General features: G+C 46.6%; 1 pseudogene across 1 annotated transcript in view; it reads right to left on the reverse strand.

Moving 5' to 3' along the window:
* Positions 1 to 332: 332 nt before the first annotated feature.
* Positions 333 to 14,248, reverse strand: part of LOC311128828 (interleukin-1 receptor type 1-like) — a 37,336-nt pseudogene continuing 23,420 nt past the window's right edge. Inside the window, exons 3-11 of the transcript in view lie at positions 13,079 to 13,331; positions 12,808 to 12,988; positions 11,474 to 11,663; positions 7,712 to 7,774; positions 7,450 to 7,585; positions 3,658 to 3,809; positions 3,348 to 3,491; positions 1,113 to 1,286; positions 333 to 814 (exon numbers count right to left, since the gene is read on the reverse strand). The product of the transcript in view is annotated as an interleukin-1 receptor type 1-like (transcript). The remainder of the gene's footprint in view (positions 815 to 1,112; positions 1,287 to 3,347; positions 3,492 to 3,657; positions 3,810 to 7,449; positions 7,586 to 7,711; positions 7,775 to 11,473; positions 11,664 to 12,807; positions 12,989 to 13,078; positions 13,332 to 14,248) is intronic.

The raw sequence follows: 14,248 nt of genomic DNA on the forward strand, positions 1-14,248 counted from the left end.
TGTATAGAATGTACTGGGCACTCTTTATTAAAGCTCTTTCACAGATGTGGTGTGAATGTACAACATGGTGGTAAATTGTGTGTGTGTGTGTGTGTGTGTGTGTGCGTGCGTGTGTGTGTGTGTGAGTGGCTCTGCCAATATGTTCAGAATGAATACACTGTTTACTGTGCATTTTCCCACCTCAAATAAATCTCACAGCAGAAGATCAGTCCTCCAAAGTCTGATTCAATAATTTTTCATGAAAATGTGTTGAGAGAGTCAGGTACCAGAAGTCATTCAACAGATTTCCTCGTTATGTCTAACACTGTCCTCTCCAAAGCCCATCCATCCCATCACAACTTCATCAGGCTGTTCTTCTCTGGTCACCTCGTCCTCGTGCCCCTCACTGGCATATAATACCTCAGTTCCTTCCAGAAGCGTGAGGACAAGGAAAGAGAGGGTGAGGAGAGAGGGGACGAAGCCAGCTCCCCTCTCTTCTCCTCCACCTCCTCCTCTTCTCCCCACCTCCCACACCTCAACCCTCTGCTACTCTTCCACCAGCAGACGGCGCCCTGGCGCTCCCGGAGGTGGCGCACCGACTCGGGGAAGAGGGTCAGCTGTGTGGGGGAGACCTCCTCCAGCTCCACAAGGACCACCTTAAGGGAGCCCTCCAACAGGGCACGGTGCATGGCCGTCTGCCTCTCGAAGCTCTGCCAGGCCTCCAGGACACCACTGCTGCTGTCACTGTGGCTTCCACTGCAGAACGTAGAGCCAGAGTAGACCAGGAGGAGACGCCGGCTTGCCAGCATGCTCTCCTCCACTGCATCTACTATGGCTAGAGAGGGAGGAGGGAGGAGAAGAGGGGGAAAGGGAGGAGGGAGGAGAAGAGGGGGAAAGGGAGGAGAGAGGAGGGAGGAGAAGAGGGGGAAAGGGAGGAGGGAGGAGAAGAGGGGGTCAGGGAGCAGGGGAAATTGTTATTAAAACATTGTTCTACCATTGAAATGGTTTCTGAAGGTCTTTATGATTTCAGAAAGGTTTCACATATTTCATCATCATGCTACTTATGTACTAATGCCAAGGCTAACTTAGTCTTCTGGAACCTGGAGCCTCAGGGTCGAGCTGAGATGTCATACCTTCCCCTGGTAGGCTGTCCCGGCCCAGTATGAACAGCCTGTAGCCACACCTCCCCTCCAGAACCTGGGGCAACATGTGGAGGGCAAACATCTCTGCCTCCCCACAGGCTCCGCCCCCATCCCCAAACAGACGGGGGTATGCCACGTACGCATCATACAACTTCCCATCAGAGTCTGCCACATGCAGGATAGGGACAGGTAAAACAAAATAGATGTGTTAGTGCTGGGCTAGAGCAAAAGCCTCCACAAACCTGCCTAACAGAGGAGGCTTGGTTATTTATGACACCATAGTTGCTTGTGTTTTATGGTTACATGGCCTATTTAGTGCCTTGTATCAAACTTCCTCTCTGTTTCCTCTGAGTCATGGAAAATGCTGTGCTTGCATAGCTGTGGGATGTGCTACAATACATTGCTACACTTGCTACTGATTTTACTTGTGGTCAGGTGGGGAGTGGGAAACAAGTGTTGGATTCTAGCTTGGAATATACTTATTCATGTTACCATATTAGAACCGGGTGTATGGAAAGTTACTGAGTGAGAAAGGGGAGTGCAGAGCTTACATTCTGTTGGGAAATGTTATTCTTAAATCTCATGTACCCTATGGAGAGAGGCAAAGGGCAACAGTCTGGTTTCAGTCACTGCTAAGGTAGGACAGCCGTGGAGTAAGGAGGAGTGAGGAATTCGGCCCGAGGTCAGGTCAGATGAAGTGAGGAGGAACAGTCAGTCCTGTCACACACATACAGTTGAAGTCGGAAGTTTACATACCCCTTAGCCAAATACATTTAAACTCAGTTTTTCACAATTCCTGACATTTAATCCTAGTAAAAATTCCCTGTCTTAGGTCAGTTAGGATCACCACTTTATTTTAAGAATGTGAAATGTCAGAATAATAGTAAAGAGAATGATTTATTCCGCTTTTATTTATTTCATCACATTCCCAGTGGGTCAGAAGTTTACATACACTCAATTAGTATTTGGTAGCATTGCCTTTAAATTGTTTAACTTGGGTCAAACGTTTCGGGTAGCCTTCCACAAGCTTCCCACAATAAGTTGGATGACTTTTGGTCCATTCCTCCTGACAGAGCTGGTGTAAGAGGCCTCCTTGCTCGCACACGCTTTTTCAGTTCTGCCCATAATGTTCTATAGGATTGAGGTCAGGGCTTTGTGGTGGCCACTCCAATACCTTGACGTTGTTGTCCTTAAGCCATTTTGCCACAACTTTGGAAGTATGCTTGGGGTCATTGTCCATTTGGAAGACCCATTTGCGACCAAGCTTAAACTTCCTGACTGATGTCTTAAGATGTTGCTTCAATACATCAACATAATTTTCCTTCCTCATGATGCTATCTACTTTGTGAAGTGCACCAGTCCCTCCTGCAGCAAAGCACCCTCACAGCATGATGCTGCCACCCCCGTGCTTCACAGTTGGGATGGTGTTCTTCAGCTTGCAAGCCAACTTTAAAGGCACAGTCAACTTAGTGTATGTAGACTTCTGACCCACTGGAATTGCTGTGAATTATATGTGAAATAATCTGTCTGTAAACAATTGTTGGAAAAATTACTTGTGTCATGCACAAAGTAGATGTCCTAACCGACTTGCCAAAACTATAGTTTGTTAAAAAGAAATTTGTGGAGTGGTTGAAAAACAAGTTTTAATGACTGTATGTAAACTTCCAACTTCAACTGTATATTTCCATGCCCATGAAGGTTCTAGCAGGAGGCTACACCAATGAGAGGAACCAAATACGTTCCTGACTAGCAACAGAGATGTATTGGCTGTCTAGATATGCAAGGGGTTGACTCCGCCTAGTAGGAAGGTATAAATATATGTGATTGTGTAAACATCTTTGTCTTTGCAGCTATATGACCCAGTGGGTGAATAAACTTTGTTTGAGCTTTTTCTAGTTGTCCGTTTGAGTTTTTACTCAGTTTGTTCAGAACCTAACACAAGCAATGCAACATGCGTGTGTGTGTGGGTTTAAGTGTGGGCCTGGGGGTTTGTGGGGAGACATGCTGTATGTGCATTTCTGTCTGTATCTGGTGTAGGAATGTATATTTATGTTAGTGCGAGTTTCCATTTCGTGAAAGCACAGTATGCAATGAGTCTGCAGATAGTGTGTGTGTGTGCATGAGTGTGTGCATGTCTACGTGTGCGCGCTCAGGCATGTTTCTATTAATGTTTCCATGAGTGTGCTTGCGCAGTATATGTGCGGTAAAGTGTCTCTCATTGCGTACCTGTGTTTGTGTAGAGAAGCGGGAACATCCTCCTGAGCGACAGCACGATGTCGATCTTGAAGCGATGGTAAATAACAACACTAACAGTAAACACCAATACCAGACTGGTCAGTAGTACCCCAATAGGGAGCAGATAGTTTGGATCTGTGCAGAAAAAGAGAGAAGATAGCATTTATAACAGTTTTTTCAAAAGTGGTGAGGTTGCAGTTGTTATAATACACTATCAAAACAACGGTAAAGGGACAGGATAATATGTGTGTGATCTCTTTTGAAACACCTTTATGTTATCCTCCAGACAGTATTGTCTAACCTGTAGGCTGTAGTATGAAGAAGGCTAAAGAAATGCCTCTGTCACTGGAAACCAAACATGTGTAGTTGATGTAAAAGTCTTCCTCTTCCACCATCAAGAAATTCAAATGACGCTCCAACCATACACCCTTCTCCTCTTCTTCTCTCCACTCCCTGGTTTGGGGGGGGGGGGGGGGGGGGGGGGAAGACAGACAAGTTCCCCCTTGTGAACGCACAATCAAACCATCATGGCAACAGTTAACATAACATACACTGTTATTGGCGCCTGAGGGGATGGGTGCCGTTTTACAGGCTCCTAACCAACTGTGCTATTTTGTGTGTTTTTTTGCATTGTTTGTAACCTTTTTTGTACATAATGTTGCTGCTACCGTCTCTTATGACCGAAAATAGTTTCTGGATATCAGAACAGTGATTATTCACCTCAAACTGCACAAATATTTTTTTTTTAATGAGTCTTACAGAAGGGATATACTGTTTCTCCGAGACCAGGCCCAAATCCCGTCATTCGTGTGAAGAAAAGACAGAGGTACAGGGGGCGGAGATCGGGTGCCTTGTGAGAATTATTCGGCGAGTGGGGAACCCGCCTCTACCTTCCGTTCTATTGGCCAACGTGCAATCACTGGAGAATAAACTGGATGAGCTCCGTTCTAGACTATCCTACCAACGGGACATTAAAAACTGTAATAGCTTATGTTTCACCAAGTCGTGGCTGAACGACGACACGGATAATATACAGTTGGCTGGATTTCCGTGCATCGGCAGGACAGAAGCGGCGCTCCTAGTGGCCAGGAACTTTAATGCAGGCAAACTTAAATCCATTTTACCTCATTTCTACCAGCATATCACATCTGCAACCAGAGGGAAAAAACCCTAGACCACTTTTACTCCACACACAGTGATGCAAACAAAGCTCTCCTTCGCCCTCCATTTGGCAAATCTGACCATAATGCTATCCTGCTGATTCCTGCTTTCAAGCAAAAACTAAAGCAGGAAGTACCAGTGACTCGCTCAATATCAGAAGACGCGGATGCTACGCTGCAGGACTGTTTTGCTAGCACAGACTGGAAGAAATCCCGCTATGCCATCAGACTAACCATCAAACAGGCAAAGCGTCAATACAGGACTAGGATTGAATCCTACTACACCGGCTCTGATACTCGTCAGATGTGGCAGGGCTTGCAAACTATTACGGATTACAAAGGGAAACCCAGCAGCGAGCTGCCCAGTGACGCGAGCCTATTAGATGGGCTAAATGCCTTTTATGCTCGCTTCGGGGCAAGCAACACTGAAGCATGCATGAGAGCACCAGCTGTTCCGGACGACTGTGTGATCACGCTCTCCGTAGCCTTTAAACAGGTCAACATTCACAAGGCCGCGGGGCCAGACGGATTACCAGGACGTGTACTCAGATCCTGCGTGGACAAACTGGCAAGTGTCTTCACTGACATTTTCAACCTTTACCTGAGCAAGTCTGTAACACCTACATGTTTCAAGCAGACCACCATAGTCCCTGTGCCCAGAAAAGCGAAGGTAACCTGCCTAAATGACTACCGTCCCGTAGCACGTCGGTAGCCATGATGTTCTTTGAAAGGCTGGTCATGGCTCACATCAACACCATCATCCCGGAAACCCTAGACCCACTCAAATTTGCATCCCGCCCCCATGGATCCACAGATGACGCAATCTCAATCGCACTCCACACTGCCCTTTCCCACCTGGACAAAAGGAACACCTATGTGAGAATGCTGTTCATTGACTACAGTTCAGCGTTCAACACCATAGTGCCTACAAAGTTCATCACTAAGCTAAGGACCCTGGGACTAAACACCTCCCTCTGCAACTGGATCTTGGACTTCCTGACGGGCCGCCCCCAGGTGGTAAGGGTAGGCAACAACACATCTGCCAAGCTGATCCTCAACACTGGGGCCCCTCAGGGGTGCATGCTTAGTCCCCTCCTGTACTCCCTGTTCACCCATGACTGCGTGGCCAAGCACGACTCCAACACCATCATTAAGTTTGCTGACGACACAACAGTGGTAGGCCTGATCACCGACAACGATGAGACAGCCTAAAGGGAGGAGGTCAGAGACCTGGCATTGTGGTGCCAGGACAACAACCTCTCCCTCAACATGATCAAGACAAAGGAGCTATCGTGGACTACAGGAAAAGGAGGGCCAAACATGCTCCTATTCACATCGACAGGGCTGTAGTGGAGCTGGTCGAGAGTTTCAAGTTCATTTGTGTCAACATTAATCAAATGGCCACCTGGACTATCTACATTGACACCCCCCTCCCTTTGTTTTTACACTGCTGCTACTCGCTGTTTATTATCTATGCATAGTCACTTTACCCCTACCTACATGTACAAATTACTTCGACTAACCTGTACCCCCGCACATTGACTCGGTACCGGTACACCCTGTATTTAGCCTCGTTATTGTTATTTTATTGTGTTACTTGTTATTTGATTTTTTACTTTATTTTATTTAGTAAATATTTTCTTAACTCTATTTCTTGAACTGCATTGTTGGTTAAGGGCCTGTAAGTAAGCATTTCACGGTAAGGTCTACACCTGTTGTATTCGACGCATGTGACAAATAAAATGTGATTTGATTAGATTTTGTGAAGTTCCAAAGTTTCAAAGCAAGCACTATGTATTAAGGTATATGGAGCCTATCTTAATCTCAGTAGTATACCTGATACGATACCAACAGTTTAGATACTATACAGTAGAACATCCATCTGGATGACACAGAATACAGGCATATACAGTGCCGTGAAAAAGTATTTTCTCCTTTCTGATTTTCTCTATTTTTGCATATTTTTTATACTGAATGTTATCAGATCTTCAACCAAAACCTAATATTAGATAAAGGAACCTGAGTGTACAAATAACAAACCCAAAAATTATACTTATTTTATTTATTTAATTAACAAAGTTATGCAAGTGTGAAAAAGTAACTGCCCCCTTACACTCAACAACTGGTTGTGCCACCTTTAGCTGCAATGACTGCAACCAAATGCTTCCTGTAGTTGTTGATCAGTCTCTCACATCGCTGTGGAGGAATTTGGCCAACTCTTGCATGCAACATTTTTGGGTTTTCAAGCATGAACTGCTAGTTTCAAGTCCTACCACAACATCTCAATTGGAATTGGGTCTGGACTTTGACTAGTAAATTACAAAACTTCAAATGTGTTGCTTTTTAACCATTTTCAAGTAAACTTGATTATGTGTTTTGGATCATTGTCTTGCTACATGACCCAGCTGTGCTTCAGCTTCAGCTCACAGACAGATGGCCTTACATTCTCCTGTAGAACGTAATGGGACCCATGACGTCCAAAAAGCTATACTTTTGACTCATCTGTCCATAGAACATTCTTCAAATAGTCTTGATGATTCAGGTGCTTTTTGGCAAACTTGAGTCAACTTTTTGGATGAGATGGGTCCCATTATGTCTGGCGAAAAGCTAACACTGCATTACACAGTAAGAACTTCATACTGTAAGTCAAGCATGGTGGTGGTATTGTGATGGTTTGGGGATGCTTTGCTGCCTCAGGACCTGGACGACTTGCCTTAATAGAAGGAACCATGAATTCTGCTCTGTATCAGAGAATTCTACAGGAGAATGTCATGCCATCCGTCTGTGAGCTGAAGCTGAAGCGCAGCTGGGTCATGCAGCAAGACAATGATCCAAAACACACAATCAAGTCTACATGAAAATGGTTAAAAAGCAACACATTTGTAGAATTCTTACAGTGTGTATTGCGATACTGTTGTGTTGTCTCAACCTACCTTTGTGATTCCTGAAAGATGCGTTCTGAGACAATTTTGGAAATTGAGTTTTTGCTAGCTTTCCAATTCAAATCCGTGCAACTTTTATTCCCCACACTCGGCACAAACACCCGACACATCTTACTGAAGGAAGAACCTAGGGGGCAAACATTGAATTCTTTATTTGGATCATGAATGAAAATAAATAATAAACTCACGCACGCACGCGCACACACACACACACACACACACACACACACACATTCTCTAGTGGTTTACTCACCCAGATCTGCTTTGATGATCTCATTGGCAGGTTCAACCACTTTGGGCTCCAGGCAATACTGCACTGAAATTATGACAATGATTCATAAACATCATAGAAAGACACAGAAATATTCAGTCACCTGACCCTATAGAAAACAACCCTTTCTAAGCTCTCAAAGAGCAAAGTTTCAAAGCAGCCTCTATGAACTCATAACCTCTGATTCAGGGTCATATACAGTGCCTTCAGAAAGTATTCACACTCCTTGACTTTTTCCACGTTTTGTTGTGTTACAGCTTGAATTTGAAATTGATGCAATTTAGATTTTTGTATCAATGGCCTACACACAATACCCCATAATGTCAAAGTGGAATGTTTTTAGAAATGTTTACAAATTAATTAAAAATGATGAAATGTCTTGAGTCAAGAAGTATTCAATGCCTTAGTTATGGCAGGCCTAAATAAGTTCAGGAGTAAAATGTTGCTTAACAAGTCACATAAGTTGCATGGACTCACTCTGTGTCACGCCCTGGCTCTAGGGACTCTTTTATGTTGAGCCAGGGTGTGTAGAGTCTATGTTTTGTGTTCATTGTTTCAGTATCTAGTTCATGTGTTTCTGTGTTGGCCGGGGTGGTTCTCAATCAGAGGCAACGGGAATCAGCTGTTGCTTGTTGTCTCTGATTGGGACCCATACATAGGCAGCCGTTTGGCAGTTGTGTTTTGTGGGATCTTGTTCCGTGTTGGTTTGTGTTTGTTACCAAGGACTTCACGTATCGTTTTGTTGTTTTTGTTCGTGTGGTGAATATAAATAAAGTATGTTCGCATTCCACGCTGCACCTTGGTCCGCTCCTTTTGACGATCGTGACAGAAGATCTCACCATAACAGGACCAAGCAGCGTGTCCAGGAGCAGACAGCCTGGACTTGGGAGGAGATCCAGGCCGGTATGGATCGCCGTCCGTGGGAGGAGACGGTGGAGGCGCGCCGTAGAGAGTAGCAGCGGCGCCAACCGGGCCGACGTCGGACACGCAAGAGGCAACCCCAATACATTTTTAGGGGGGGGGGGGCACACGGCATGGACGACGGGGCTGCTGGAGGCAGCTACAGGGCGAGGTTGGGGATTAGGAGAGGAGGCCACCGGGTTTGGGGGGCCGGAAGGGAGGTTGGCGGAAACTAGAGGTAGAGCAGAGCCAACTCCCCGTACTCAGGCTAGGCAGTGTGAGACAGGGCAGGTTCCGAGATATGCGGAGCTGCGTACTGTGCCGCGAGTGGTCCGGCACAGTCCGGTTCGTCCTGTGCGAGCACCACGCACGTGTCGTGCTAAGGTGGGCATGCAGCCAGGACGGAGTGTGCCGGCTCAACGCTCGTGGCCTCCAGTACCCCTCCTCGGTCCCGGATATCCTGCGCCAGTGTCACGTGTTGTTGTGCCAGTACGTGTACACAGCCCTGTACGTCCTGTGCTGATGCCTCACACAGAGTGTGTTAAGATAGGCATTCAGCCAGGACGGGTTGTGTCAGCTCTTCGCTCCAGACCTCCAGTCCGTCTCCACAGCCCGGTCCGGCCTGTTCCTGCCCCTCGTACCAAGACTGTGGTGCGCGTCGCTAGCCCGGCCCGGCCCATTCCTGCTCCCCGCACCAAGTCAGTGGTGCGCGTCGTCAGCCCGGCCCGGCCGGTTCCTGCTCCCCGCACCAAGCCAATGGTGCGCGTTGCCAGCCCGGCCCGGCCTGTTCCTGCCCCTCGCACCAAGCCTATGGTGCGCGCCGCCAGCCCGGTCCGGCCTGTTCCTGCTCCCCGCACCAAGCCTATGGTGCGCGTCGCCAGCCCGGCCCGGCCCGTTCCTGCTCCCCGCACCAAGTCAGTGGTGCGCGTCGTCAGCCCGGCCCGGCCGGTTCCTGCTCCCCGCACCAAGCCAATGGTGCGCGTTGCCAGCCCGGCCCGGCCTGTTCCTGCCCCTCGCACCAAGCCTATGGTGCGCGCCGCCAGCCCGGTCCGGCCTGTTCCTGCTCCCCGCACCAAGCCTATGGTGCGCGTCGCCAGCCCGGCCCGGCCCGTTCCTGCTCCCCGCACCAAGACAGTGGTGCGCGTCGTCAGCCCGGCCCGGCCCGTTCCTGCTCCCCGCACCAAGCCAGTGGTGCGCTTCGTCAGCCCGGCCCGGCCCGTTCCTGCTCCCCGCACCAAGCCTGTGGTGCGCATCGTCAGCCCGGTCCGGCCCGTTCCTGCTCCCCGCACCAAGCCAGGGGTGCGCGTCATCAGCCCGGTCCGGCCCGTTCCTGCTCCCCGCACCAAGACAGGGGTGCGCGTCGTCAGCCCTGTCCGGCCCATTCCTGCTCCCCGCACCAAGCCTGTGGTGCGCGTCGTCAGTCCGGCACAGCCCGTGCCCGTTTCACCGGTGCCTGGTCAGGTACCGGTCAGCTGCTCCACACCGGAGCCTAAGCAATCCGCTCCACCGATGTCCAGTCCAGCTCCAGCCAGCGGGGCCAGACCAGACCAGGGGCACTACGGGGGGGTTATTAGAGGGTGGTGGTCACGCCTGGAGCCGGATCCGCCTCCGAGGAGGAATGCCCACCCGGCCCTCCCCTGTTCGGTTTATGTTGGCGCGGTCGCAGTCCGCGCCTTTGGGGGGGGGTACTGTCACGCCCTGGCTCTAGGGACTCTTTTATGTTGAGCCAGGGTGTGTAGAGTCTATGTTTTGTGTTCATTGTTTCAGTATCTAGTTCATGTGTTTCTGTGTTGGCCGGGGTGGTTCTCAATCAGAGGCAACGAGAATCAGCTGTTGCTTGTTGTCTCTGATTGGGAACCATACTTAGGCAGCCGTTTGGCAGTTGTGTTTTGTGGGATCTTGTTCCGTGTTGGTTTGTGTTTGTTACCAAGGACTTCACGTATCGTTTTGTTGTTTTTGTTCGTGTGGTGAATATAAATAAAGTATGTTCGCATTCCACGCTGCGCCTTGGTCCGCTCCTTTTGACGATCGTGACACTCTGTGTGCAATAACAGTGTTTCAAATGATTTTTGAATGACTACCTCATGTCTGTACCCCACACATACAGTACAATTATATGTAAGGTCCCTAAGTCAAGCAGTGAATTTCAAACACAGATTCAACCACGAAGACCAGGGAGGAAAACCTGGTTCCGTCTGCTTTCCACCAGGCACTGGGAGATGAATTCACCATTCAGCAGGTCAACAACCTTAAACACAAGGCCAAATCTACACTGAAGTTGCTTACGAAGAATACAGTGAATGTTCCTGAGTGGCCGAGTTACAGTTTAGACTTAAATCTGCTTGAAAATCTATGGCAAGACCTGAAAATGGTTGTCTAGCAATGATCAACAACCAACTTGACAGACCTTGAAGAATTTTGAAAAGAATAATGGGGAAATGTTGCACAATCCAGGTGTGGAAAGCTCTTATACACTTACCCAGAAATACTCACAGCTGTAATCTCTGCCAAAGGTGATTCTAACATATATTGACTCAGGGAGTTGAATACTTATGTAATCAGATATATTAGTGTTCTATTTTTCTATTTTTTTCTATTTTTAATGTTAGACTTTTTCTTACACTTTGACATTACAGGGTATTTTGTGTAGATTGTTAACAAAAAATGACTATTAAATCCCTTTTAATCCCACTATGTAACACAACAAGATGTGGAGAAAGTCACCGGGTGTGAATACTTTCTGAAGGCACTGTATCTCTGTAATGGCTGTGGTAAGGATTGGGGGTATATGGTAATAATCTGTGGTTAGGGACAACTTTTATGAGCTGTGCCAACAAAACTCACCGTCCACCATACCGTTGATGGTCTCTGAGATCCTGCCGCTGAGCCCTTCCAAGTTAAAGGTCATGGTGCAGGTGTAGAACGCATGGTCCTCAGGGATGACCGCTTTTACTAGGAGTAACTCCGTAACACTGTTATTGACATAGCTAAACCTGTTCCACAATGGGTCATCTTTCACAATGGGTTCACAGCCCTGAAAGGTTTAAAGTAGAAATCCACACTGAAAGGTAGTGGTAATGGAATGGAATATCATAGTAATGGAATATGGCTAATAAAACAAAATGAATACACAATTACAGATAAGTTGTGATAATGTCTTACCTTAGAAGACCTACTCTCAGAACAATTCAATGCAGTACAATGTGTGAGAGCAATGAACAATGTAAAGAGTATATACCGTATCTGATGGAACATTGTTCAAATGTAGTCACTAGTAGTAATAACCCCACATTCCTATAGTTTTAAACAGAAATTAAGAATACATAGAGACAGACTGAATGACTGAAAAGAAAGAGTTCAAACAGGCTTTCCAGCACTGTCAGGCAGGGGCAGACTGGGACCAGAAATCCGCCCTGGCATTTCTGACACACCAGACCATTTTTCCCTTGAGGCCCCGACATTGGCCCATTTTCTTTCCTTGAGGCCCCCAAAAGGCCCATTTTTGTCACTGTGGACCCCGTTATTACATTTAAATTTTTTACATTTTAGTCATTTAGCAGACGCTCTTATCCAGAGTGACTTACAGTTAGTGAGTGCATACATTTTCATACTGGCCCCCCGTGGGGAACGAACCCACAACCCTGGCGTTGCAAGCGCCATGCTCTACCAACTGAGCTACAGGGGACTACATCATGTCCAAATGTATCTCAAATTGATTTGAACATGATTACATTTTACGTTTTAGTCATTTAGCAGACGCTCTTATCCAGAGCGACTTACAGTTAGTGAGTGCATACATTTTTCATACTGATGCGCGACAAATGCCAATATCGGTCAAATGACTTGAATGAGATTTGTGCCACAAATGCCAAAACGCTTCCATGTGACAACAGTGCAAGGGAAACCAAACCAAAGCACGTTGTTGTTATACCTTGTCCATAGACTGGCCTACAGGGTAAGGAAACCAATGTCATTGTAATTTGGGTGAACTTTGGGTGAACTAATTTGGTTATTAGCCAGATAATTATAATTATGTAAAAAAAAAAAAAAAATGACAATCCCATTGGGCTAAAAATGTATCAGCCCATCCGGCATGGCCAGTCCACCCCTGCTGTCAGGCGTTCCCTCTCAACACTCTCCCATTGCACTGCACTGTCTGTTTACCCCATAGGACTCACCTTGTACCACTGAATGGAGTAATTGTCCACTTCCCTGATATGGTCACTCAATGGGCAGTTCAGAAAACCGGTGTCTTTGTTGGTCAGGACCTGGTCGGCCTTTTCTGGTCGACCGCATTCTTCTGGGTTGGTGTGGTTCACAATCAGTAAGGCCGATTTCTTATAGCACTGGGAGGGTAGTCTGTTTATCAAAGGTAACAGGAAAGATTTACAGCACACGCACACACACACACACACACACACACACAGCAGACAAAAGTATTGCCCCTACCTCACAACACACTCATAGTTTCCAGCATCCTCCATCGCGATGTTAAAAATCCACAGTGTCTTTCCCCGCGGCAGAGTCTTTCTTGTCTCCCTGGTCAGCTCTCTTCCAGTCCTTGGGTCATACCATGAGATGTTATAGGGGATGCTGCGGTAGTCAAACACATTGAGGTCCACCAGGGTGGATGTTAACATGGCAGCATCACCGGAAACTGAAAACACCCGCTCAACCTCTCGTCCTTTGTCCTCACAGAGATCTGAACACAAAGAGTATATAAAGTAAAGTAAAGACAAACATGCGGCACAGGGACTGTTTGCGGACCACCATCTTTTTTATTGAGGCCACCTCTTAAAGAAAAACACATGTTGGAGAAATGATGCACGGCAAAGAAATTATGCAATTATTCCGCGTGTCATGTAGTATGCATAGACAGAGTCTTTACAGAGATGGTCCCTTCAAAATATATCTCTTCACAACAAATTCTCCAGTAAAACAAATAATAACTAAGAACACTGATGGTGTTAAATCAATACTGAAAGTGTTGAGTCTGTGGACCCATATAGACACCAGAACAGTGTTAAATTAACACACTGATTAGTGTAAAGCCTTTTCCAAATATTCCCACAGTGCCTTGCCTTTCAAGCAAATTGTAGAGTTACCACCACTGTAAGTGACAGAGACATGGTTGTTGCATTCATCCATTTTTGGACCTACGGACTTCAAAAAGTGAGATCCTAAATGAATATGTTGTCATAAAATATATATATATATATATACAGTGGGGAGAACAAGTATTTGATACACTGCCGATTTTGCAGGTTTTCCTACTTACAAAGCATGTAGAGGTCTGTAATTTCTATCACAGGTACACTTCAACTGTGAGAGATGGAATCTAAAACAACAATCCAGAAAATCACATTGTATGATTTTTAAGTAATTAATTTGCATTTTATTGCATGACATAAGTATTTGATCACCTACCAACCAGTAAGCATTCCGGCTCTCACAGACCTGTTTGTTTTTCTTTAAGAAGCCCTCCTGTTCTCCACTCATTACCTGTATTAACTGCACCTGTTTGAACTCGTTACCTGTATAAAAGACACCTGTCCACACACTCAATCAAACAGACTCCAACCTCTCCACAATGGCCAAGACCAGAGAGCTGTGTAAGGA

The sequence above is a fragment of the Coregonus lavaretus genome, assembly GCF_964263955.1.
Source record: "Coregonus lavaretus genome assembly, chromosome: 5".
Taxonomy (NCBI): Eukaryota; Metazoa; Chordata; class Actinopteri; order Salmoniformes; family Salmonidae; genus Coregonus; species Coregonus lavaretus.